Consider the following 24,122-nt stretch of genomic DNA (forward strand, 5'->3'; position numbering starts at 1 on the left):
CAACACATGTTGACTCTCCAACACAGGGTAGACATATTTAAAAACCAGAAAAGAGCTAGACACACCAAGATTTAATGTCAGCGCCATGTGTAATTCATCAGTTTGGGCTACTATAATTCAGATAGCAGGTGATCTACTTCATGGAGAAGACTTAGCAGGATTTTCTGGCTTCCTTCTGACCAAAGATTTCCTATAATGATCACTAAAGAGAAGATTATGCCGTTATTCTTTTCATGGTAGAAATCCATAGCCCTCGCTCCTCACCCGGTCATGATGTAGTTGTATGATGGAAAATTTCTGAGAGTAACAAACCAGGACATCTGGTTTACACAGAGCTATACTTTTGTTGGGAAGGTTTATTTCCAATTGAAACAGCAGCAGATTCGGTGGTTAACAAGGAGGCATTTTCCATTTGTCAAAAATAAATCAGTTAAAATGTTTGTGCACATTTGGATGACTTTCTTGAATGCAGTCCTCTTATAGCCATTATACTTGTTTAAGTTGTTATCACACCAACCTTCACCTGCTTGGCCAAGGACATTGGTCATGGCAGCCTGTCTGTCAAGATCTCATACAGTTCTCTGTGCTTTATTGTACTTCCCTAGAGCCTGAGATACCCTCCTTGAATCCATTAATGAAGACCATTGGCTGTCCTTGAAATCCCTTCCTAAGTCTTTTCTACATGTTGAGGTATACCCAAGAAATCAGCCAGGGAATGTTAGGCTAGGTGAGCAGGCTTGGTTGATGTCTTAATAATTGTAGAGAGCTTAAGAAATGAACATGCATTTTCATATGGGCACTGTAGCCTTTCTTCACCACCCTTGAATTCTGTGTTACTCAATAATAATGCTGAACCAAGAAGTATAATGGTCATTTCTGCAAACTGATTTCTTCTGTTGTGTGATGGGCCCTTGCTTTGCACAACTAACCAATCCTTTTAAACCTTTTAATAGGTCAATTTAATACATCTCTCCTCTCCTCTCCTCTCCTCTCCTCTCCTCTCCTCTCCTCTCCTCTCCTCTCCTCTCCTCTCCTCTCCTCTCCTCTCCTCTCCTCTCCTCTCCTCTCCTCTCCTCTCCTCTCCTCTCCTCTCCTCTCCTCTCCTCTCCTCTCCTCTCCTCTCCTCTCCACCTCCTCTCCTCTCCTCCTCCTCTCCTCTCCTCTCCTCTCCTCTCCTCTCCTCTCCTCTCCTCTCCTCTCCTCTCCTCTCCTCTCCTCTTGCTATTATCAGTATGGTATTTTAAATTATTCCAGGCTAACAAAAGCTTTGAAGCCACAGGAAGTGCATCTGTTACTCATGGGCTGCTTACTCTTTGTGGGCATACTGGATGTTGCAGGGGCAGAGAGACTCCAGGTGCCAACTCAGGTCTGACAATGTGTCCTACTCTTTGGATGGGAGGATGCTGAGGCAGCCCTATGTCAGACACTTCAGCACAGTGTTCCCAGATCTGTCTTGGACTCAGGGCACAGTGAGGTGCAGCTGACTCCAGGTCTGCGCCCAGTGTGATTCTCATGCTAGCTAAGCCCAGGCAGAGCCAGACAGAAGGATGTGGGGACTAAAGCACTAGCCAAGGAAGGAATTTAGTCTTTTTGATTATCTGTGATAATCTGGTCTTCTACCTGGCACCATGGGGAAATGGCTGTGACTGTTGGCACCTGAATTTACATATTGCTGAGTGTAAGCACATGTGTGGGTGTTATAGCACCTTGCCACCACAGTCAGTTTCGTTAATGTGGTCTAGGCAGAAGATGGCTCTTGGGTTGGTTACTATTTGGACATAAACTAAAACATCAAACCTTCAGGTCTGGTGGAAAAAACTCTTCCCTGTTCTTTCTCTTTACAATGCTCTTCACTCTCAATTAGTAGGGTCTCACCTGGCTTTTCTGCTTCTTTCCATCATCTTCTCTGTCTGACCCACAATATGCCAGCAAACTCCCATGCTTGCAGGGTGCCAACAGCTGTCACTCAGGAGAGAAGATCAAGAAAATTCCAGCCAAGGCAGAAGCAACCTGTCCAGTTGGCAAGTCGAGCAGGGTTAGAGGACTGACAGAGATGGACTTGGTTTGTGATTATAATTACATCCTCATTGGTGAGATGTTAAATCTTAAGATTTAAATATTTTGCTCTGTATGCTTCAGTCAAGTCATATAAAATGCTTTATTTGAATTGAATATGGAGTTTCAAAAAGTGTGTACAAATGGGTATGGTTGGTCCAAATCATCTGGCCCAACCTCCCTGCTCAAGCAGAGTCATCCTAGAGCACATGGAACAGGATTGTGTCCAGGTGATGTTTGAATATGTCCAATGAGAAAGACTCCAAAACCTCTTTGGGCAACTAGTTCTGATGCACAGTCACCTGCACAATAAAGAAGTTCTTCCTCACATTCACATGGAACTTCCTGTGCATCAGTTTCTGCCCATTGCCTGTTGTCCTGTTGCTTGGCACCACCTAGCAGGGGCTGGCTCCATCCTCTTGGCACCCCCCTTCGGATACTGATGGACATTGATGATGTCCCCTCTCAGTCACCTCATCTCGAGACTCAACAGGCCCAACTCTCTCAGCTTTTCCTCATAAGAGAGATGTTGTGGTCCCTTTTGTATCTCTCTGCTGGACCAGCCCCAGGAACTCCATGTCTCTTGTGTACTAACGAGTCCAGAACTGGACACAGCACTTCAGATGTGGCGTCACCAGGGCTGAGTAGAGGGGCAGGATCACCTCCCTTGACCTACTGGGAATGCTCTTCGTAATGCAGCCCAGGATACCATTGGCCTTCTTGGCCACAAGGACACTGCTGGCTCATGGACAGCTTGTTCTCCACCAGGATCCCTAGGTCCTCTTCCTCAGAGCTACTTTCCAGCAAGTCAGCCCCCAGCCTGTACTGGTGCATGGGGTTGTTTTTCCCATAGTGCAGTGTCTTTGTTGAGTTTCAGACAGTTCCTCTCTGCCCGTCTCTCCAACCTGTCAAGGTCCTGCTGAAGGGCTGCACAACACCCTGGAATATCGGCCATTCCAGGTTTGGTCTTTGGAGAATGTGCTGAAGTGGCATCTTCCCTTCACCCAAGTAATTGATGGACAAGTTAAACAATATTGGGCCCAGTATAGACCCTTGGGGGCACCACCACTGACAGGTTTCCATCCAGAGCCTGGGCCACTGATTACGACCCTCTGGGATCTGCTGTTCTCAATCCACCTCACTTTCCACTCGTCCAGGCCACACTTCCTGAGTTTGCCTGTGAGAGTGTTGTGTCAAAAGCCTTTCTAACATAGAGGTACACAATATCCACTGCTCTCCCTCCTCCATCCAGGTAGCTGCCACATCACAGAAGGCAATCGGGTTGGCCAAGCAGGATTTACCTTTAGCGAACCAATGCTGCCTAGTCTTGATCAACTCCTTGTCATCCATCTGGGTAGAGATGGCCTCTAGAAAGAGATTTCAGAGGTTGAGGTGAGGCTGATGGGTCAGTAGTTCCCTGGGTCATCCTCCATGCCCTTTTGAAGACTGGGATTACATTTTCTTTCTTCCAGTCCTCAAGCACCTCCCCTGAACTCTGACTCTTCAAAGATGATTGTGAATGGCCTGGCTACAGTCTGACAACTCTCTTAGCACTTGTGGATGAATCCCATCAGGTTCCATGGACTTGTGGATATTAAGTTTGCCTAGATGTTCTCCAGACCAATCCTTCTTGACCAAGGGAAAGTCTTCCTTCCAATATTCCTTTACTCTGATTTCCTGGGTCAGAGATGCCTGAGGGCTGGTCTTGCCTGTGAAGATTGATGCATAGAAGGTGTCAGTAACTGTTACTCATCTCTGGGGTCTCCCCTCCATTTAGCTATGGGCCCACTTTTTTTCCCAACAAAGATTAATTCTTCCTTAAATACTATAGCCCCTACATTAAGTATTTGACTTGAGACTAAATAATTTCAAGCAGAGAGTTTAATTGAGTAGGAGGGATTTGTACAATTTTTTTTTTTTCATCCATTCTTGTTGCTTTTGCGTTTCACTTTTCCCACTGTCTATTACCGGTTGAATTGACCTGAGAAGTGTTGGCCCAGTTGCTATTTCCTGATACCTCTGAGTTGTTCCCTTCTTTCTTTTGTCCGTCCTATGGCAAAAGTTTAATGTAGACTGAGTCTGGTCAGTGAATTAAGCAGTGCACTGATTGTTGCTTCCTGAAATGTTTAAAAATGTTTATCAGTGTAGATGGGCAAACTGTCACTAAGGTGCTCTTATGCAGACACGAAGATCCTGCTCACACACAGCTATTCATCTCAGTCTCCACAGTAGTAACAAATGTCATCTATATACAGAAGCTGCTCACATATCTCTTTTGGCTGACATTATTGACGCTTGTCTTTCTGGATACATATATTGACTAATTGCAACTGCCAGTGTTTTAAGAGTGAGATCAAATAATAAAAGATGATGGTGGCCAAATGATACTCTGAACTCCCAGGGCCACTTTGAAATATGGGAAAATTATTTCCATTGGTTTGGTAGAACCGTGTCTTATACTTACCATGGAGGCAATGTTTTAAAAGTGTTCTTATTCTCTACATTTGATCCTGCAAACATGCCATCAAGAGAGCCCTTTCCTGAAAAAAGCCATTCCCTGCATAATTCCTGACAAAGAGAACTTCATGTTCAGAACTGCTGGTGAGCCTTTCTGGGACTTTCACTATTTTGTAGCCCTGAAATGTAAATGTGATTTTACTGGTTCTTGAGTTCATCCAGAAACAAATTCCTGGATAGGTAGCTAAACAGTATTTTCTAATGCATTAATAAAATCTTAGAATCATAGAATCCTAAAGGTTGGAAAAGACCTCTAAAGTCATTGAGTCAAATCAAATTGTGACCAGCTGCCTTCCCTTTTAGAATATTTCTTTTGGAAAACAAGAGTCAATTGTATGGTGAGAGATACTGGTTATCCATGAGCTTACCCTGGTAATTAAGGATTTTTGAAGGAATATTAGACCATTGCATCTTTGGTATTAGAGAACAGATAAAGATGGATGAAGAGACAATATAATTCTGGTGAGCAGGAAGGCAAGCCTAGAGGTAATCACACCCTTGGCTGTATTTTGCCTTAGGAGAGAAATGGTGTTTCACCTCCCATTTTTCCTTAGACTGCACTCACACACTACATTTTATATCAGCTTTGCCTTTTGGTAAGTGTTCTTCTATTACAGAAATATTCAAGTCAATAGTCTGACTACATTGATTTCCTATTCAGCAATTTCAGTAACAGACTCCATGGTTTTAGAATCATAGACTTGAATGGTTTGGGTTGTAAAGGACCTTATAGATCAACAAGTTCCAGCATTCCCAACCCCCCACCATGGACAGGGGCACTTGGGGAAGTTTTCCCTGTTTATTGTTCATGAGGCGTAAATGTGCTTCAGAAAGGCATTGTGACTGTCACATCATGCAAAACATATCTCTTGCTCTAAATGTCCAGGCAACAGAGTCATCATGTTCAATCTCATGTAACTGCTTTTCAAGAGCAACTATAAGTTCTTACCCCTTTTGCTGACACAGGCAGAATTAATTAGCACTCATCTGGCATGGTGTAGAAGACATTTTCATTCACTTGACATTTAATAACTTCTTGTGTAATACCTTGAGTCTCCCAGGTATCCTGTCTATTCTAAGCTTCCTCTGTGCCTAATGGCACATGCATGTCGTGTTCTTATAGCACTCATGTCTAACACTTTCTCTGCCAGGCCCATGCAGGAGCCCCATTCTTCTCCCCCTCCTCTCCAATATTTGCTTACCCTGAACATGACTTCTGAATCATTGCACATGACCTTATTTTCAGCTTTTGCTGCAACACAGTGTACCTAATGTCTGGGAAGCCACTAGGCTGAGCAACCCTTGTCTTTCCACATTCCCCAGATTACAATGGGTACAAGGCCGTTGTTTGTCAGGTAGGCACAGAGATGAGTCCACTGTCACTGTGACATGACTGTCCTTGCCTCCACATCACTTTTGATCCACAGGATGGCGTTATGTGAAAGGCAGGGTCTTGGTCTCTGCTTATGAATACGGACTTTTGATAGCAGAAAAGAGAGATGGTGTGATCTCATTCTCTCTCCAATTAATTGGCAGCAGTACCTCATTAGTGTTAGTTTTAGATTTTGGAGTAGTAAATGTGGAGAGACTTCATCCATTTTTTAATCTCCGCTTTCTTTTCTCTGACCACAACACTGGCACAACTTGTATTGCTCTTCCAGAATGTTGAATGGAGTAGGAAATAGGAGAAAACAGGAGACATGGCTACAGGGAAGAGACACTGTGTCTGCCCTCATCTGTTTCTGGAGCTCTTCTTGCTCCACTTTGGCTATACTTCCAAGCAGCACTCTCCTTTTTAGCCTGCAGTCCAGGGAGCACATACTTTATTCCCAGCTGAATCTGTTTAAGTAGGGTGTCTCCATTTCCCTCTTCACAATGGGTTTGTCTTTTCCTAAAGTAGACATTCCTTATCATCCACACATTGCCGCTGAGGAATTGCCACCAAAATTCAAATCTCACCTTCAGATTTGAAGGTCTTTCTGGAGGAACGTTCTTTCCTCATCTATCTGGTAAATGAAATTATTAAAATCACAAGTACAATTTTATTTGCCCTGCTCTTTCATTAGATATCATATAGGCTCTTCACAGCACCAAGGCTTGCTGCCAACAGGTGGAACTGCAGTCCAGTTTTGTGCAAATAACCCTGGGCTTACTCTAACAACACCTTTGTTTTTCAAAAGTGCTCCCTAAGTTGGCAGATGCTATTTGGTTACCCTCCATCAAGCACCTGACTCAGGCTTTCAGCCTGGAAAATGTAACCTCATGTTAGGCTTTGTGGATTGCCTAAGAACCTGATATTCCTTAACTCCTTCTGCAGCCATCTCATGAGATCTCACAGTGGTGACATGTAATAATGGTCATACAAAAAGGGAACACAAAATAAGAATTAAACCCTGCCAAGGAGGCTGTGCCTCTGAGATGTGAAAGAGAAGCTAAGGAATGGCACAGTGTCTGTCTTCCCATGGAGATTACAGCAAACTCTTCCCTCCCATTCATCATGACATAACTTTCCTGCGGGGATTATAGCATTTGTTGACAAGTAAATGTATTAGTAGGAAATTATCTGATGCATTTTGACGTGTCTAAGTGATATCTAGCAGGTGGGAACATGAACAAAGCCTGCACATATGAAAACAGAAGTCCCATGTTTGTCTTCTGTTGACAACACTTTATTATTTATATTCTGCAAGGACAACAAGTAGAAATGCCAAATCTAGGCCAGGGTTGAGAAAGCCAAGTTATAGAGTTGGACAAAGAAAGGACAGAATACTCAAGTAGTCAAAGACGGGGAGTAGGGGTAATGCATTCGGGAAAGTTTCAGGAAAAATAAGAAGGAAGAGGAACAGAGATCATGAGATCTATCAGGAAAGGAAGGTAGATACAGCATTCCATCCTGGAAAAGACAAAGATGATGACCCTCAATGAATTCAGGGAGTGTGGAAGCTGCCTGCTTCATCAATATAAGATGTGAAATTACACCTGCATTCACATTTCAAAGTTCTTTCATGAAGGACTGTGGCAGGGCACCTCCCATACTCAGCACGTCCACTACGAAGAGTGATTATTGGACAGCAGTTAAGTTTTTATGCCCTTCTCAACAATCATTTTTTTGCTTTCAGACTCTGACTAAAGTTAGGACAAGATGCAGAGCACAAAACCAAGTGTTTCCAGGCCCAGAAGTGGATGATTATGGAACCCTGTTTTGGTTACAACAGATTCAATAATGACATCTACAACATGCTTTGCATCTGAGCAGCATGTTTATGGCTCATGGCATTGAGCACTGACATAGCAGCGAAGCCCAGACGAGATAGAACCACCTTTTGTTAAACAGACATGTTGGCATACAGTGATTTGCAACTTTCCCTGTGTAACTTCATAAGTGGCATTGTAACTGTAATCTTCTTGCCTTGTAAAATGCAAATGACAAAATTCGCTCACATTCTGATCTGTCTGAACACAAAGCAGATGTGAGATCTGATGAAAACAGCGTAACTCAGCTACATCTTCTTCTTGCTCAAAAACCAGGAGGAATACTGAATGATTCAGATGAATCTAGAAAGGTAATCAATGACATCTTTATGATAGGAAGAGTGCTTAATCCTTAATAGTCCTGAAATCCTGCTGCTACATACCTTGATCAGCTTCTGTTTTCATAAACACAGGGTTTACCCCTGTTGCAGGCTGTCACAAAGTGGTCTTTGATGCGTGCATTAAAGTCATAAAGTTTGGTGCTGGCAGTTTCTGTACTACAACATAGCAAGCTCAGTTATTTCAGGTCAATTTTCAAGGCAGATCGTGTAGATTCTTTTAATACTTCATATTCAGGCATAGTTGTAACCTACAACTATGAGTAGATTACTCATTAGCTACAGAATGAGTAACTTTTTTGCCCAGATTGGAGCTTCATTTTATATTAAAACTTCAACATTGTAATCTTTCCCTGAATCAGTCCTGAAGATGAGTTTGATTAGGCAGATAAAATTTGAGCACGTGAAATAGCAGGCTTCTACATAAGGAATGACATCATTGACTAGGCATGATAGAGTGGCACGATGGCAGTCCCCCACCCTCCAGACTCACAGTAATAGAGAAAGCTCTTTCCATTGCAGTAGGTGGGTGTCAGCTGACTTCCTGAAAGCAATCTGTCACTAGGTTTCCAGCAAAGAACTTTCCAGTACTCAGTAATGTTGGTGTGCAACACAAAACCACCATGGGAGAAGCTGGCATCAAGCAAAGGCTACAGCTGGTATTAGGGAAACCACCTGCACCTTCAGAGATACAGGAATGGCAAGAATCCCTTGCAAGAGATGGTCTGTTTCCTTCTGCCTCAGAACTACCATTAATGTCCCTGCAATATTCAAGATCTCAGGTGTTCCCTCACATAAAGTGGCCACAGTGGGATACTGCCTGTAAATTTGGGACTGTTACACATTTTCACATTTGGACAAATGGCTCCACCCTGAATCACACCATGGCACTTGCTCCTCTGGTGATCAGGCTAACTCTCCCTTTTTTTAAATTTTGACCAAACCTGTAAATGTTTTCCCCAAATTAACAAAATTGTACAAACATCCCCGACTTTGCAAACGCATGAATTGTCCTTGTCTAACAGCAAACTGTGTTGGGATGTATCCAATGCAGAACTTCTCCTATAAATACAATCATATAGGTTGAAACTACATAACTTGAGATTATAACCCCAGTCCTTCAGAGTGATTAACTTTCCCTCTGCAGACTCTGACTGGCAATGTCCTGGCGTCACATCGCAATTTATTCACCCTGTTTATCGTGTTTTAAATGCATAAAATCCTAAGCATATCTTTCCTCAAGTATGTGCATAAACCAAACCACGATTTGTCTGGCACTGCTCACATAAGGGGAGGCATCTCTTTGTGCTTCCAACGTGCACCCAATATACTATGGGTGTGTGTTTCACTGTGAAAGTGAAACTAGACAGAATGCCATTTAAAGAATAAAGTGAGGTGACATCACTCCATTTGCTTACTTGAATTAGAAGATTACTCACTGCATCTTTGTGTCTCAGCTGACTCGATTTGGATTTTAACCAACAAGTAAACAAGCCCTATTAACAACACTATTCAACACTACTTCTAGCAAGATGCCAATAGGTTTATAGTTAAACAGTATTTCAGACCATCAGCACCCGGTCACTAATTTAAAAACTGACCTTTTGAATTCACCACGTGGATGAGCCTGGGAAGTCAAAGGACAAGGAAAAATCTTATAAAAAAGAAGAAAGACAGCTGCCAAGGGTGCAATTGGATCAACTTCAGAGTAAGTCTGTAGAACAGAGTGGCATTTGCAAAGGCACTGAGGAGCTCTCATGGCATCAGGCTGCTGGTGGTGACAGAGCCATCTGTCCTGTCTTTTTTGCCCTTTCCTGTCTGCCATTAATTTTCCACAAAGGCTCCAAGCGACAGTCCCCTCATAGTGACCATACTTGGAAACAAGGTGTATGACAGGCAGGGGGAGAATGGCAATAATCTCTAAGAGCCCCCATGTTACGGCTTGGGAAAAAATAGCTGAGAGTTTGCAAAGTAGCAAAGAAGAAGTGAAAACCGAGAAGATCTGCTGACAGGAGGATTCGGCAGGCACGCACTCCCTCGTTACACGCGGCGCAGGAGCGGAGGCGTGCGCTCTTTGTGCGCGCGCTGCCGGCAGTAAACAAGGGAGTATTTCTGGAGCAGCTGCTGGTGTAAGAGGAGATGTGCCTGTTGCTGTCCTGCAAAGTTACACTTTTATAGTAGTATGTGTCTCATGCTTCTGAAACTCTCTCATTCCTGGCACTAATGGTGCCAGGCTTTCAATCAGCAAACTGTTTCTTGGGATTGAAGACTGTTCAAAGATAAGACATTTTGCTGAGTTGGATCTGTAAAACACATGATTACATGCCATACTTTGGCTTTTAAAATGAATAACTATCAATCTGGTCCCTACCACAATATATGAGGAAATTAATATCGTTTGCTTTATGTTCATATTTGTGCTGTTTTTAGCAGCAGACAAGTCTAGACATGTTTTACAGAGTTTAATTACACAAAATCCAGTTTAGAGGTTTTATGCTAAAAATCATCCCTACTCCCAATATATTCAGCTACTCTGTTCATCATTAGACTGAGTATCGTACAGCATTGCTTTATGCAATACAGTCAATACAACCCACATCTATTGTCCCATCTTTTCCTTCAGAAGGATATGTGCATTTGAGGGGTTTTGTTTTGATATCTTAAAAGCCGTATGCATGCACACACACACTACACATAACTGAGTGTGTATGAAGTGAGCTGTGTACTCGGGGCAGAGACTCTTTCATTTAGTGTTGGTGGGCAGTTACTGAGGGAAGCAACACACAATCTGCCTTTTGTGGAAGATCTCACTCCTGTTATTGCTTAGACTCTTCCCATATCCAAAGACTGACTCCTGCAGTTTCTGCCATTAGGCTTCCTTCAAACTGGTTTTAAGACATACCCTACTGACTCTTGAGGATTTCGACCCCATGACTTACTGTACATGACTTTTCCATGGAGGGGTTGAGAACTTGGTATTTAATAAGACTGTGACTGTACCCAATGATGGGTACTTCCCCAGCCCTTACTACCATTCCAAGGTACTGTTCTCAGGATCCAGTAGTATAACTGAGTTCATAAGATGAGCTCATTTTTTTATTTTGCGTTACTTCCATTACGTGCAATTTGGCAAAACACTACGACCTGCCTCCAGGTGATTTGTGTCAGATATTCCTGACAACAGATAAGGCCTAGTGCTTCTTGGAATCAGTGATTTAAGTCTTGTTTTCTTCCTTTCTATCAAGAAAAGGAGGGAGATTTCTAAGTTTTACTATCCTGGCACTGGCTGTTTTTCTTACAGAACAGGAATATTTGATTCCTCTTTAATTTCAACTTCTCAGATAACCTCCGTTTAATAAAATAGGACATTATCTCCCTCTTATAGACACCAAGAGGTCAAAACAGCTTATTTGTTCAGCAGCTTATTAAATGCATTTTTTTTGTGCCCTGGGTAATTTCTTCTGGCTTCTAACTAGAACTGGAAGTGCAAAGTTTCTGTAAGTTTTGAAGTAATATTCCTCCACAAAGTTTTTCAGGTTTTCTTGCAGCTACTTATTTTCTAATAAGTAGAGGTTGAAATACTAACGTGGGCTACTTACTTGTTATCAAAAGAAAATTTTCTTAACTTTGAGAATGTGAATTATACTGTTTAGTCAGAAGAACAAGTCTATGCTTTTACTGGAAGTAGTGGAAATACAAGTGCCTAATCCTGGCTGGTTTAAGAATACAAGAGATTAAAGTTTTTCAAGAATAGTAATCTCTTTTATGTGCTTGTCTAACTACATCACCCCTTCTTAGGATCTTTGTGTTTTTGTATGTGTTCTTTGGGTTTAAATGATGAAAATTGATCTAATAACTAATACTCAGCTTCACTCCATGAATATGTATGTGGAGATGTTTTCGTAATGCTAACATTACACAGTACTAAGACATTTGACCTAAGGAATAGAGGAATTTTAATAACTCAAAGCTGCAAGTTTTTCAGTGGAGTAGCATCAAATGGAAGGCTTAATTTTATAGACAGATTATTGTTTGCTTGATGTTCAGCAGCTACATCCTTTAAGAAAAAGACACTAGAGGTTCTCTTACTGTTTCTTCCAAGGGAAATTACCTTTTCTATGTGGAAAATGTTTCCTTTAATTTTCTTTCCAAGATTTCCAATTTCATTTTCCAGACATTCACAGGGAAAAAAAAAAAAAAAAGTAAAGGTGAACAAAATACCTTTTTTTCCCCCTGTAGTTTCCAGGTTTTCTCCCAGATCCTCAGATCTTTAAGCAGCCTACAGGGGGCCAGCAGTTGTGCCACACCTCTGTGAAGCTATTGGCAGAGAGGATGTCACTGGACGGAATGTGTGGCATCTGTAAGATAAGGAAAAAACCACAATGGTGTGGCCTTGCCTCTTCCCCTTCATTCATCTGAAAGCTGCTGTGGAAATACTCCTGTACCCTGAAGAAGCTGTAACTGTGCTTGGCTAATGTTCAGGATTCACCCAGGTGAGAGTTTTTGCACGATATTTATGCTTGTGAACCTGCTCGAAATTTAGACCTGAATTCAAGCTTTGGGAGTCTTGAGATGTGCTGTTTTCCTCACAGCTGCTATCTGTGGATGCCAGGGACTGGATAGCTTTGGAAGTAGCCTCCAATGGAAATAATTAAATTGCAGATGACTGCTTTGCCTGTGCTAAAGTAGACTATGCTTTTCTTCTAACTGTTTTACTGACATGTGAGAGAAGTTCAGGGTAGAATGTGCTTGCTGCTGATTCTAGACCAGAGTTGTTGGTGCTACAGCAAAAAAAAATGTCTGGCTGCACAGAACTGGCCAGAAAGGTGCAGACAGATTTTGATTTTATGGTCATATGGATAAGCACAGGCATGTTGCTCCTTATGTTCTGGACTAGGTGTTGGCCATCAGCTGGCGTAAATCACCTTGGTTTCTGAAAGGATTCTTGATATTCTAGAGAGTCCAAATTGTTTTGAGTGGCTCTCACCAAAGATGGAATGTGAATGTTCGAAGGAAATCTCTAAAGGATGATCTCTGGAGAGCATAATACTTGGATTTAGTCTTCACCAAAACAGCCCACTGAAATCAAAGACATGGGGAGTTCATGGAGTTCCTGTGGGAGAATTCCTCACATGACTTTTACCAAACTGAGAATCTGGGACAGGTTTTATCCAAAAAGCATTTGTAAAATTAATTCCTTAAACATTTTCACTCAGATAGATAAGGAACCTTGTTGCTTGATTGTAATCTCTAGGGCTCTATTTCTTTTGGTAGAATTAGAGCAGCAGATTAGACTAAAGATGGTAGAAGTGCACAGTGAGAGGGTGAAGTTGCATTTGCATAAAATGAATGTAAACCGCTGGTCAAGGCTGTCCATGTTCATACCATGTTCACTTCCTGAATTGGCTGTTCAGTTGGAGGCAGCTTGAAGCACTTACATGCTTTGAGACACCAAGAAATGGTGTTGTGTGGTGTGCATAACATATGCAGGACCATATCCCAGTAACTCTTGTGTACAAGTGAACTGAAAAGAGATTTAGACACCCCAGGTGGATACAGTGATGCACAAACAGAGGCTCATGAACACATTGCTTCATGGTTATGTAATGGAATCTGTAGCCGTCTATAATTGTCCAGCTGGACTACTTAAATGAACTGAATAACTAATTGAACCTATCTCATGTTATAAACTTTTTTCATCCGGGCTTTTTTTTTCTGTATTTTCATTACATCCTTGTAATGTCATTGTGGCCAATTTTAGCTGCCATTTCCCCTTTGAAAATATTTACCAACACGGTGCCCTCAGCTTCTTGTAGTACAGGAAGTTGGGGCTGAGGGATATCTCTCCTACCTAAATGCTTTCCTGTCAATGATATCAAATTATAAGTAGCTGCATTAATATGTTTATCATCAGAAGTAGCCAAAGAAAAATGCACTAATGTAAACATTAAAGGGAACTTTCATCATTTACATACTTGTCATAGGTCACCATAAATCAGTGTAAATACCAGAGGGCTTGTTCTTTTTGACACGACCTGGAGGCTACTTTTGCCTGTTGACATCTTATCTTCTCACAAGATACTGTATATTAGTAAAGTTAATTGACTAATCATTTTCATCACTGGAAAAGTAAGTAAATAATTCCATCTATTTCTACCTAGGCTTCTGTTTACGGTCCGAGGGTGCCAAGCATTCAGACTAAATGAAAAGATACCCTCTCGTAACCATGCACGGCATCCCCCATAACAAGCTGCAGAAACTCTCTGAAGCATTGCTGTTATGTTGTGGGGAATCCTGAGAATCTTAGGCTTAACTCACCATGCTGGCCAGCCTCCTGCAGGGGCAGCCAGGAGGAGGCTGGGACAGCAGGGGGATGAATCTGGGCAGACCTGTTCTAGTCCACTGTCATCTGTCATTTTTAGGGAAAAGAGTCAGGTCTGAAAGTAATTAGTTATTGGTGGCTGGGAATGTGCATGAGATGATGTGGGAACACGTGCTTCAGCTAGAGGAGAGGAACTGAAGGGTTATCTAATAGCTGTTGGTTTACATTTTTTGACTGTCCCTGCATAATCAGCCATAACTGTTTTGTTTCTTCCTGATAAAAGAAACCAGTTTCCCTTCTCCCTCTGCAGTGGGGAAAGGCGATTTTCTGCTGCTTCTTCCTTCCATGTCTTTGCCGTCTGGTGAATTAAAGAAAAATGGACTGACTTAGCCTTTGCAGTACTTATGCATTTGATGACAAGACTTCAGTGGGGGTTAAAGTTAGTAGTCCTGAACTTTTGCTTTAATTTTTGACAGAGATTTTCTAGGTGATATAAGGACAAGTTTTTAAGTCACTAGCTCCCCATTTGTCCCAGAGGGACACAGGACTTTTTTGTTTTGCGACTATACCTCAGAATTATTTAGAGAATATTTAATATTTCCAGAGTGCCCATGTAATGTGCTGTGTTCTGTTTCAGTCCTTACGCAAAATTTAACTCTGCCTGGAGAATTGTCTCGGATTTTCTGTGGACATTGTGCATCTCAAAAATACAGCCTGGACGCTGTCACTGATTCCTGCCATGCTGACTCATTTGTATGATTTGCTACAGAAACTTTTCCCTTCACTCCTCTCCCTCCTGTTTAGAGGAGAGTGGGCTCCTGTGCTGGCCTACGTGTTTTCCTGTTTACATTTGTCCTAGCTCTTTCTGATGGGACTTCTGCCATCAAGGATATCATAAGGGTATGCTGGGGATATTTGCCATGCACAACCACCTGGGCAGAGACCACCGACTCATTTTCCCTGCTGGGCTGCAGTCCAGAGAGGTGTGCTGCTGCCAAGGCTGACCTCACTTGTGCCTGGGATTTACAGGTGAAAGGCTTCCAGGGAAATGCTGAGACCAGGTTGGTTTATTCCCTACCAGAATGTGCCAACCTGGTTGCCCTTAGCAGCTCTGGCTTCAACCAAACTGAACCCTATGTTTTCATTAGATCGCAAGTGATGACAGCTAATTACTTCTGCACAAAATGAGCAGGTATTTTAAATTTGAAAAGCTGAATGGCAGTTGAGAAAAGGACCTAACCATATGCTTAAGTATCATTAGATACACCTGCATTTAAGGAAGGGCTCTTGAATAGGTAGGGACATAAACACTTTGTTGAATGCTCCTAGTAGTGAAGATAGAGTAGTGCACAGAGCCAGGGAATGTGCAACTTTGTGCCCTTATTTAAATGGTGCAAAACTTTTTAAGTGTTTAAAATGTATTTCACCAAATTAAAAAAAAAAAAAAAAAAAAAAAAGCCACTTACACTTTAATTTAAAGAAATAATAAGTATTTCCATATATGTTATTTCCCATCTATAGCTGTTCTTATTTCGAAAAAGCTGTCGTATTAATTCCCCAAATGAAGTTTTATTAACATCTTTGTGCATTTATCTTATGGATGGTACTAATTTGTGAGACCTTCACCACTGGTCTTTTCATTGTAACGTGCAAAAAATATTTAATGTGGCTATGTCAAAACATAATCTTGTGTACAAGTCAGATTTGTTTCAGATCAAGTTGTCCTCTGAGGAGCAGTGTGGCATAAAAGGTACAGGGGAGGAAGTTAAGTGGAACACTTAATAGGGAGTTAAATGGAACACTGAATAGGAACTAATCTAGCAACTGGAACTGATGGGAACAGACAGGGTTGTGAAACGTGAGCCTACAAGATGTCCACTGAGAGGTATCCATTCCACTTCATCCTCCCAAGCCTTACTTCCCAGAGGTGTACTTTTTTTTTTTTTTCCCAATCAATTCACATGCTTGTGAGAAAGAGCAGTACAACAGTGATTTCTTTTTAAAGGTATTTCTTGAAATCCCAGAAATCTTTCCAAATAAAGTTTCTAGCATCACTTTAGGCTTCTGACTTTCTGAGGCAGCATGTTGTTTCTTTTTGCTACCTAATGCAGTGAATGGATCTCTAACCTTAATTTGATTCCCATGGAAAACAAAATAACTTTTGCTTATGTATCCTCAATGAAAAGAATTTTAATAATAGAAGTTTGTTGGATTAGATTTGGTGACAGTTTACACAATCCTTGGAGATATAGGAGGTGTTAAAGAGTAAGAGTACCTTGGGCAAACCTTACTGTAAAAGAACAGCACAGATTACTGCAGTTCATTAAAGAGAGGATATTTTAATGAAGGAAAATATCTTCAGATGAGCATGCACTGCAGGTTTCTAATTCTGAACATCTGAACTAATTCTGCACTGGACATTGAACACTGTACAATATGAACACTTTGACCACCTGAACATTTTATGTATTGGGAATACCAGGTAGAAACACTTCCGTATATTCTTCCTGGTCAAAATTTAAATTTTGCGATTAATGACATCAGCCACCCCTAAAAATTGGAAATAAGTTTTATTACTTTGTTAGTGTCAGTACAACTTTTTGTCAAGCTCAGTATGAAGATGCACAGCAATACTGGCAGCCTAATTCAGGTTACTGACCACCCTGTGGCTCCAGACACAGAGGACCCTGAATGTGCTGAAAGGGAAAAAGTAACCTCACAAGTAGACAGGATGAAGGAATTCCCTGGCCTGGTGAAAATAAGATATTTTTACTTCAGATTACTGGAGAAAAATGAGAAGGAATAGGAAAAAAAGAAATTGGCCATCGATGCAGCCATGAAAAGCTGCAAACTTTTCTGAGCGAAGACTACGGAGAAAAGCATTTTCCTGGGATGGCATGAGGATTTACTGAATCTCACGCTCACCTGTGAGTAATGAGGCATTCCAGTCCATCTGCTTTGCATGGATCAGATTTATTATTTTCTTGGACACCCAACTGGCTGGAAAAATGTCTGTCATGCTAGCAAGAAATCTTCTGGACCTAGTTTGGTTAACAGCACCTTTGATATTTGTGTTGTATCCTTCTCATAACAATCTGAGCTGAAAATATCCCTGATTAAAATGATAAGGGAAAAAAAAGAAAGAATATGGAAAAACTCTGGTAGGCCAGCAAAGGAATTTTCACTGTGAAAAACACTTCCATAAAATGTTTTAGTGACTAAGTTGCTTCAGTGACTACAGGAGCAACCAGGGAACTGGATGTACTGGGAAGTCTTAAATACAAACTGGGAGCATTACTAGGGAAGCTGAAGCTGTGGTTCCAAGCAGAACACTTGCGACCTATACTGGGTTCAAACCCAGAATTACTGTTTCATTGACTGCAATCATAACAAGGAAAGATGTTCAAGAACAAGCAGGGAAATTTCCTTTAAATCAATACCATTTTTCTCATCTCTCCACTGGATGTTGTCAGTCAATTAGACATGGAAGGGAAAAATAAGCATGGACTACTGTATGTTTTCACTTTTGTTCAACAGATTTTAATCAACATACACACAGTATATCAACATTATCTCAGCATATAGTTGGAAAATGGCAGACACGTAAAATTATTCAGATGTTCTTCTGCCTGACACAGTCTTGGAAGTATATTAGTGTTTCCACCAAACAACATCCTGCTTCTATGATCATCTTTGCTTGGGAATACTATTCCCTTCCAAAATTAAATCTCTTGCTCTTTGAGTAGCGAATATATATTATTGATAAAAATAAAAAGAGATGGAATCCTTCCCTTTGTGCAAATTTTGGTATCATCTTAACAAGTGTGTCAGGATCATAACAACAGCTTTTCTGTGATGGCAACAATACATGTGCTGTATAGAATTAATTACCAAGAAGTGAATTGTGTGGGTGATTTCAGCCTGGAAATAGGAAATCAAGATGTCTGCTAGTAGGTTGCCTTCAAACATGTAACCTACTTAACCTGTAACATAATGAGAATAACTGTGATGCATCAACAGGCTACCCAGCAACTCTGGCTATTTTTTTGAGTTTATTTATGTTTAGGTAGTCTGGTACAAAACTACAACATGGAATGTTTCCACCTGCCTGAATGGTTTATTTTTGACTCACAACAATAAACCTGTGATCAGGTTTAGCAAAAATGAGCTAAACCATATTTGTATGGTTTTTCAGTGAATTTGCCTAGAAATCATTTTTCACCATTTAAGAAAGCAGCCCAAACCAAATTTCACACCCCTGCCATCCTTCTCCCTGGACATGAGGTAAAGAAGGGCTCACTGAGTACTAGAAGCGCTGAATGCAGTCCTTCTCTACTTAAGGACTTAAAAGGTAAATTATGGAGTTGTGCCTGGAGAGAATCTGTGTCCCCACTCTCCCAGAGTTGCTTTCCTGGCTATGGATCAGTATTGTGACAACTACTCAACTGACCATTCCCTTGTGTATTTTCAGTAAAATGATTTTGAAAAATTTTCCCTACTCCCAAAATTCTAAATAGTTAATTTCACCTTTTACTAAGCAATTTAGCAGCAGAAGTCTAGAGAGGTTCAGGGATACTTGCTCTTTTATTTCAGCTAAGAATACAGAACCTGTTAGGGGTACATATGTGGGAAAACTACACAGCCTGATGCAAGCCAAATATTGGAATTTTTAAAACATTAATATTGTTTTTATCCAATATTTAGAAGGGTAATATCAGACCAAGTAGTATAATTAACAGCCAGACGGATATTGTCTAGAGAAGACATTTATGCTTGGTAAAAGATTCTCATGGAGCCTTGGACTAATGGGTATTAAGTACAAGATTGTATCTTCCTCTCCCTAGACTGTCATCACCAGCAAACGTGTCAGTAACTTGAAGAGTCAAAACTTAATATATTGTGTATGTCTTGTTTAATTGTTTCTTCCTGCAGGGTAAAAAACACCAGGGGTTAATTCAGCTGAGCTGTCAAAGCCCAGTTTAGTTTCCTTTCTCTGAATGTAACACATGCAAACCGAGGAATTAAATCACTTGAAAAATATATATTTCTGAGACAGATACTATGAGAAGTATCTACTGATAGGGCTAAATTGGCATATTACAGCTATCTCAGAGTTTACATTGTCTCCATCTTGTAGACTTTACTGTTGCTCTGTGGCAGCCTGTAACAGCTCTTTGACACGCCTAGGAATGCCATTTTTATAGGGTCATTTTTTTCCCACTTACCTATCTAGAAATTATAATCATTTGGCTGGTCAACATAATTCTGAGCTGTAGCATTAATAATTCTGCTGCAACAAGGAAAACACCAAAGAGAGTTGCCCCAACTTAGAACTACAGCACCATGTCTTTGTCAAATCTCATCTGCAGTACACTGATTAAAAAAGGATCTCTTATATTGGAAAGGTGTTTACAGTCAAAATGAATGAAACAGGATATGGATAATTGGGAGGGCCATATTACTGGAAAAGAAGAACGGAACAAGCTTCTAATTCCATTTGAAACTAATTAGGTGTCCTGTCACTTTAATAAGATGTTTGGGCTCACAGAATCTGCTTTGTTGAGGGCATTTCTTCTTTAATTGGCCTGTCAATTACAATTTGTCATGAAATGCTGCAAACTCCTTAGGGCCTGTTTTCAGTCTGTCTTATAAAATGGGTGCCAGAAAAGAAAAGAAAAAAAAAAAAAAAGAAAAAAAAGAAAAAAAAAAAAAAAAAAAAAAAAAAAAAAAAAAAAAAAGAAAAGAAAGAAAGAGAGAAAGAAAAAAGTTAAAATATATATTGGTTGTTATTCCCCTGGTTAATTTTAAATATTTTTGCTATTCACTTCAATGCCTTCAGGGCTGAGCTACAGAAGTCTTCCTGCAACTGAAAAGATAAGAGTTATGCTCATGATGCAAGTTGCAATGGAAGAATTAGATTTAAACTGAACGTGGTAGAGCAGAGACACTGCTGCCCTTTCCTGGGGTGACTAGCTGAGAATGCTAAAGCTGAAGGAGAGAAGCAGCAGAATAGGTGTCTTACTGGAACAAGATATTTTTGTGATCTTTAAGGCTTAGTTGAGAAATTGAAAATTATCAAGTACTTTTTAGAAGGAGCAAGGAAATTATCAAGTGTGAAATAGCAATCTATTGACCTCTGGTAACACGATGTCTTGATTTAGAAAACTGCCTTACAAGCTTGACAAACAACCTGATGCCAACGACACTGGACTTTTTATGGTAGTTCGCTAGTTACCCAGATGAGGAATGGTCACCATGTGACAAACCTTTAACAGCTGACCCAAAGGCATGCTTGGTCAAAGCAAAAGCAAGTGTTTTCCATGTTGTAATTATTTGTTTCTCTTTTCCTGGCTGAGAAAAACAGTTTGGCTGAATACAAGGGTGCTGTATGCTCTCGCTGAGGAGCAATTTTCCTTTAGGAAGAAAAGACTGAGAAGAGTTGCTGTCAACTTATACCGTTGACAAAAGCAATAGTGTTAACCAGTACATTACTTTAATTTTTGTATTCCTGAGCATGCAGTGTCTGCATTCTCCAGAGATGCAGTCGGAAGTATCTAGTCTCTGTTCTTGTCCTCTCCCTTTGCACTGTTCAGGTGGTATGAAAGAGTTACTGTAAAAGAGTTTTCGACGAGAAAATCACACTTTGTCTCCAGTCACAGACAGAGCTGAAGAGGGCAGGAGCAGCAGCAACTGTGTGTGGAATTAAAATGGGTGCCAAAAATCCAGGAATAGGTGATTGTGGATTCAGATGTCAAAACCTAAGTCACTGTTGGCCTTGTAATTCTAATAGTTACTGGAACTATTTGAGGTTTCTGTCTAAGCCAAATCTTGTTTCTCTCCTCTTAGGAACTGCAGTGAAATGCCCTGATAGTAGGAGGTGTGAAGTGTGTTTTGCAAACCAACATTTGTCTGAACGCACTCAGCCCCACCTCAAATCTGAATGGAGAGCAGTCTGCTTTAAGATTTTTTCCAAAGCTTGGATTAGGTAAAGAAATAGTAATTTCCTCTCTGGATTTCCTCTTCTTTTTTCCTAAGGCCAGGATCTACTAACACATATTCACTGACTTTCCTCTGCAACAAAATGTTTATTTGTTTGCAACCTTTGCTTCATTTTCAGACTGGAATAGTTCAGCTGGAAGAGGCCTACGAGGATTAACTAGTCCAAGAGCCATTTTAGATTTTTGCCTTGACTTGGATCTGAAGTGAGGTGTCTGCAGCCACAAGGCAGTGACCACTCCACAGCCACAGCTGCCTGGTGTCCGGTGCTATTGCCATGCATGGACCTCGAAATCTTGCCTTATTCTGATGCTGTCTAGTGGTCACTTAGCACGTGATTTGGGTAGGAGAATATAAAAAGCTAAATAAAAGAATGACTCAAAATGCTACACATTTGTTCAACCCCTTGAATAGCTGTTTGCACTCCTACTTTTACTATAAATTGGTACCTCATGGCTCCTTTGTATAAGACAGTGAGCTAGTCTAGCGGGATGACCTAGTTATTTTTAAAGCCCGCTTATGTCAATACTCTCTGTCCTGTGACCATGTTGGCCACCATTATTTCGGGGTGAGGTCAGTCTTTTTCTTTGCTCGGGCCCCCTGCCAGTTTCTCAACACCTGCCTTGAAAGTGACAGCTCTATGGGTGTCCTCATAAATTAAAAATCATGTGCCTCTGCCCTGATGCCTTGGGACAGGCACAAAGTTAGAAACTGTCCTGTAACCCAAGCCCCGGGGCTGCTGCACGGGACAGCTGAGCAGCAGGCAGCGAGCCCCAGCAGCGGGGGGCCGGCTACACCGCAGACCTTGGGCAGAGCCAGCCTGGTGCCACCGGGCCTGTGGCTGTGCCGGTGAGAGGCAGGGATGCCCCAGGTAGTGATCTTCCTCCGTGGGAAAGGTGCAGAAACCAATGGGCTAACAAGGGGCTGCTCGGGGTTCTGTGCAGCGCCTTTGCCTTTGCGTGCCCGAGCTGAACTGAGCTGGCAGAGACCAGGTGGGGAGTGAGGAGCAACGAGCAGGCTCTCTACAATGAATGGGCAGTCCTGTGCACAGTTGTCACTATCCTCTGCCACCTCCCAGCTCCGCTGTTACAGCTCTGGCACATAATTGACCACAGCGCTAATTCAATCACATGTTTTCCTCCTTCCAGTGTGCACTGTAGACACTCAGCACACATGTTCTCCCAAGCCTGAGAGAGTCCTAAAGCTTCAATTCAGCAAAGCACTTAGGTGTTCTCCTTTTCCCCTGGCTTCTCAGTCTACATCTCTCACCACCCCTACCATGAAGGTTACATCCACCTGCAGGGAAACTCTCAGACAAATCAGAGAAGCTGCAACACCCCACTGCTCTAAGTGGTCTGCTCCTGCCCCAGGTGTCTGTTGTGACAGGGTCTGTGCCTGGTTGTGCCCAAGGTCTGGGGAGTTGCACCTGAATTATCACAGCACCACAGCCATCTCTCAGCTCCATAACAGCTAATGTAACCCCTGGCATGGAGTGAGATCCAGGCATGACAACTCCCTGCCTAAAAAGCAAGAGAAGCAGTGAATGGAACAGAAGCTGATCAGGCATTCTTGTCAAACCACCTGGATGCTGCCTTCAGAGGCACAAGCAAAATCTGTTACACTGTTGGCATAGGATCCTTAGCTGAATGACTAAATCACAGCAAAGTAGAACTTTTTTTTTTTCTTTTTTTTTTTAAATGATCCATGACTTGTGTTTTAACAGAGACTGCTTTTTGTCTTTCTTCTAGTCTTCTAGTGGGCATCTTTTAAGTTCCTTCTAACAACTGAGTATTGTACAGCTGATGTTCCTGCCCATTCATCAGTAAAAGGCTGCAGATGGGTGCTGCTCACTGCTCCTACAATACAAACAGAACACTTTAGTTATGAGGTCCCAGTCCCATTTAATACTTACCATACTCTGTCTCTGACTAAATGCATAATCATCCACTGGAGTCTACTGGTAGTGATGCATCCTTCATTTTGGCAACTCTCTTGGTATGTGTGTTCCTTGGATTCCTTTCAGGTATTCCTCGAGTTCTTTTCCTGTCCCAGCCCTGTTGAGAACTGACAATATTGAAGACTCAATGTCCCTTTCTTCAACTGGTAGCAGCAACAGCAGTGGTAAGACTACGGGCACGCACGCCTTGAGACTTAAAAGCATCTATCATCCCATCCCTGCATTCTATAGGTAGATAGAACAATCTAGACAAAATTGTCTCTGGGAAAGGCTTCTCTGCTGCTGGCAGGGTGAGGGGCCAACTCCTGCCTCTGTGACATCTTCTTCCCAGTTGTCCCACCTGGTGAAGAGCCGGGCAGTGCGCCGAGCAGGGAATGTACTTCCTTTCCTATGGGTCTGGTGGTGACAGCGGCTCCTGGCCCCTGGCCAGGGTGGCTGAGGCCTGGGAGAAGGCTTTCAGAGGTCTGAGAGGCATCTGCTGGCCCAACAGCTGCTCCCAGCAGGCAGGCAGGCAGGAGACTGGCACAGAGCAGCCTGCTGGGCATTGGAGCACAGCCTCATGGTGGGGAGGGGAAATTGTAGTGCTGCAGGCAAGATCGGTGGGGGCTGAGACATGATGATACTGGGGGAAAAGAAATGGGAAGGAGCCCATTAGTAATGAGAATAAGTGAAGATAACTCTTTAG

Source organism: Hirundo rustica, chromosome 3, assembly GCF_015227805.2.
Source record: "Hirundo rustica isolate bHirRus1 chromosome 3, bHirRus1.pri.v3, whole genome shotgun sequence".
Classification (NCBI taxonomy): domain Eukaryota; kingdom Metazoa; phylum Chordata; class Aves; order Passeriformes; family Hirundinidae; genus Hirundo; species Hirundo rustica.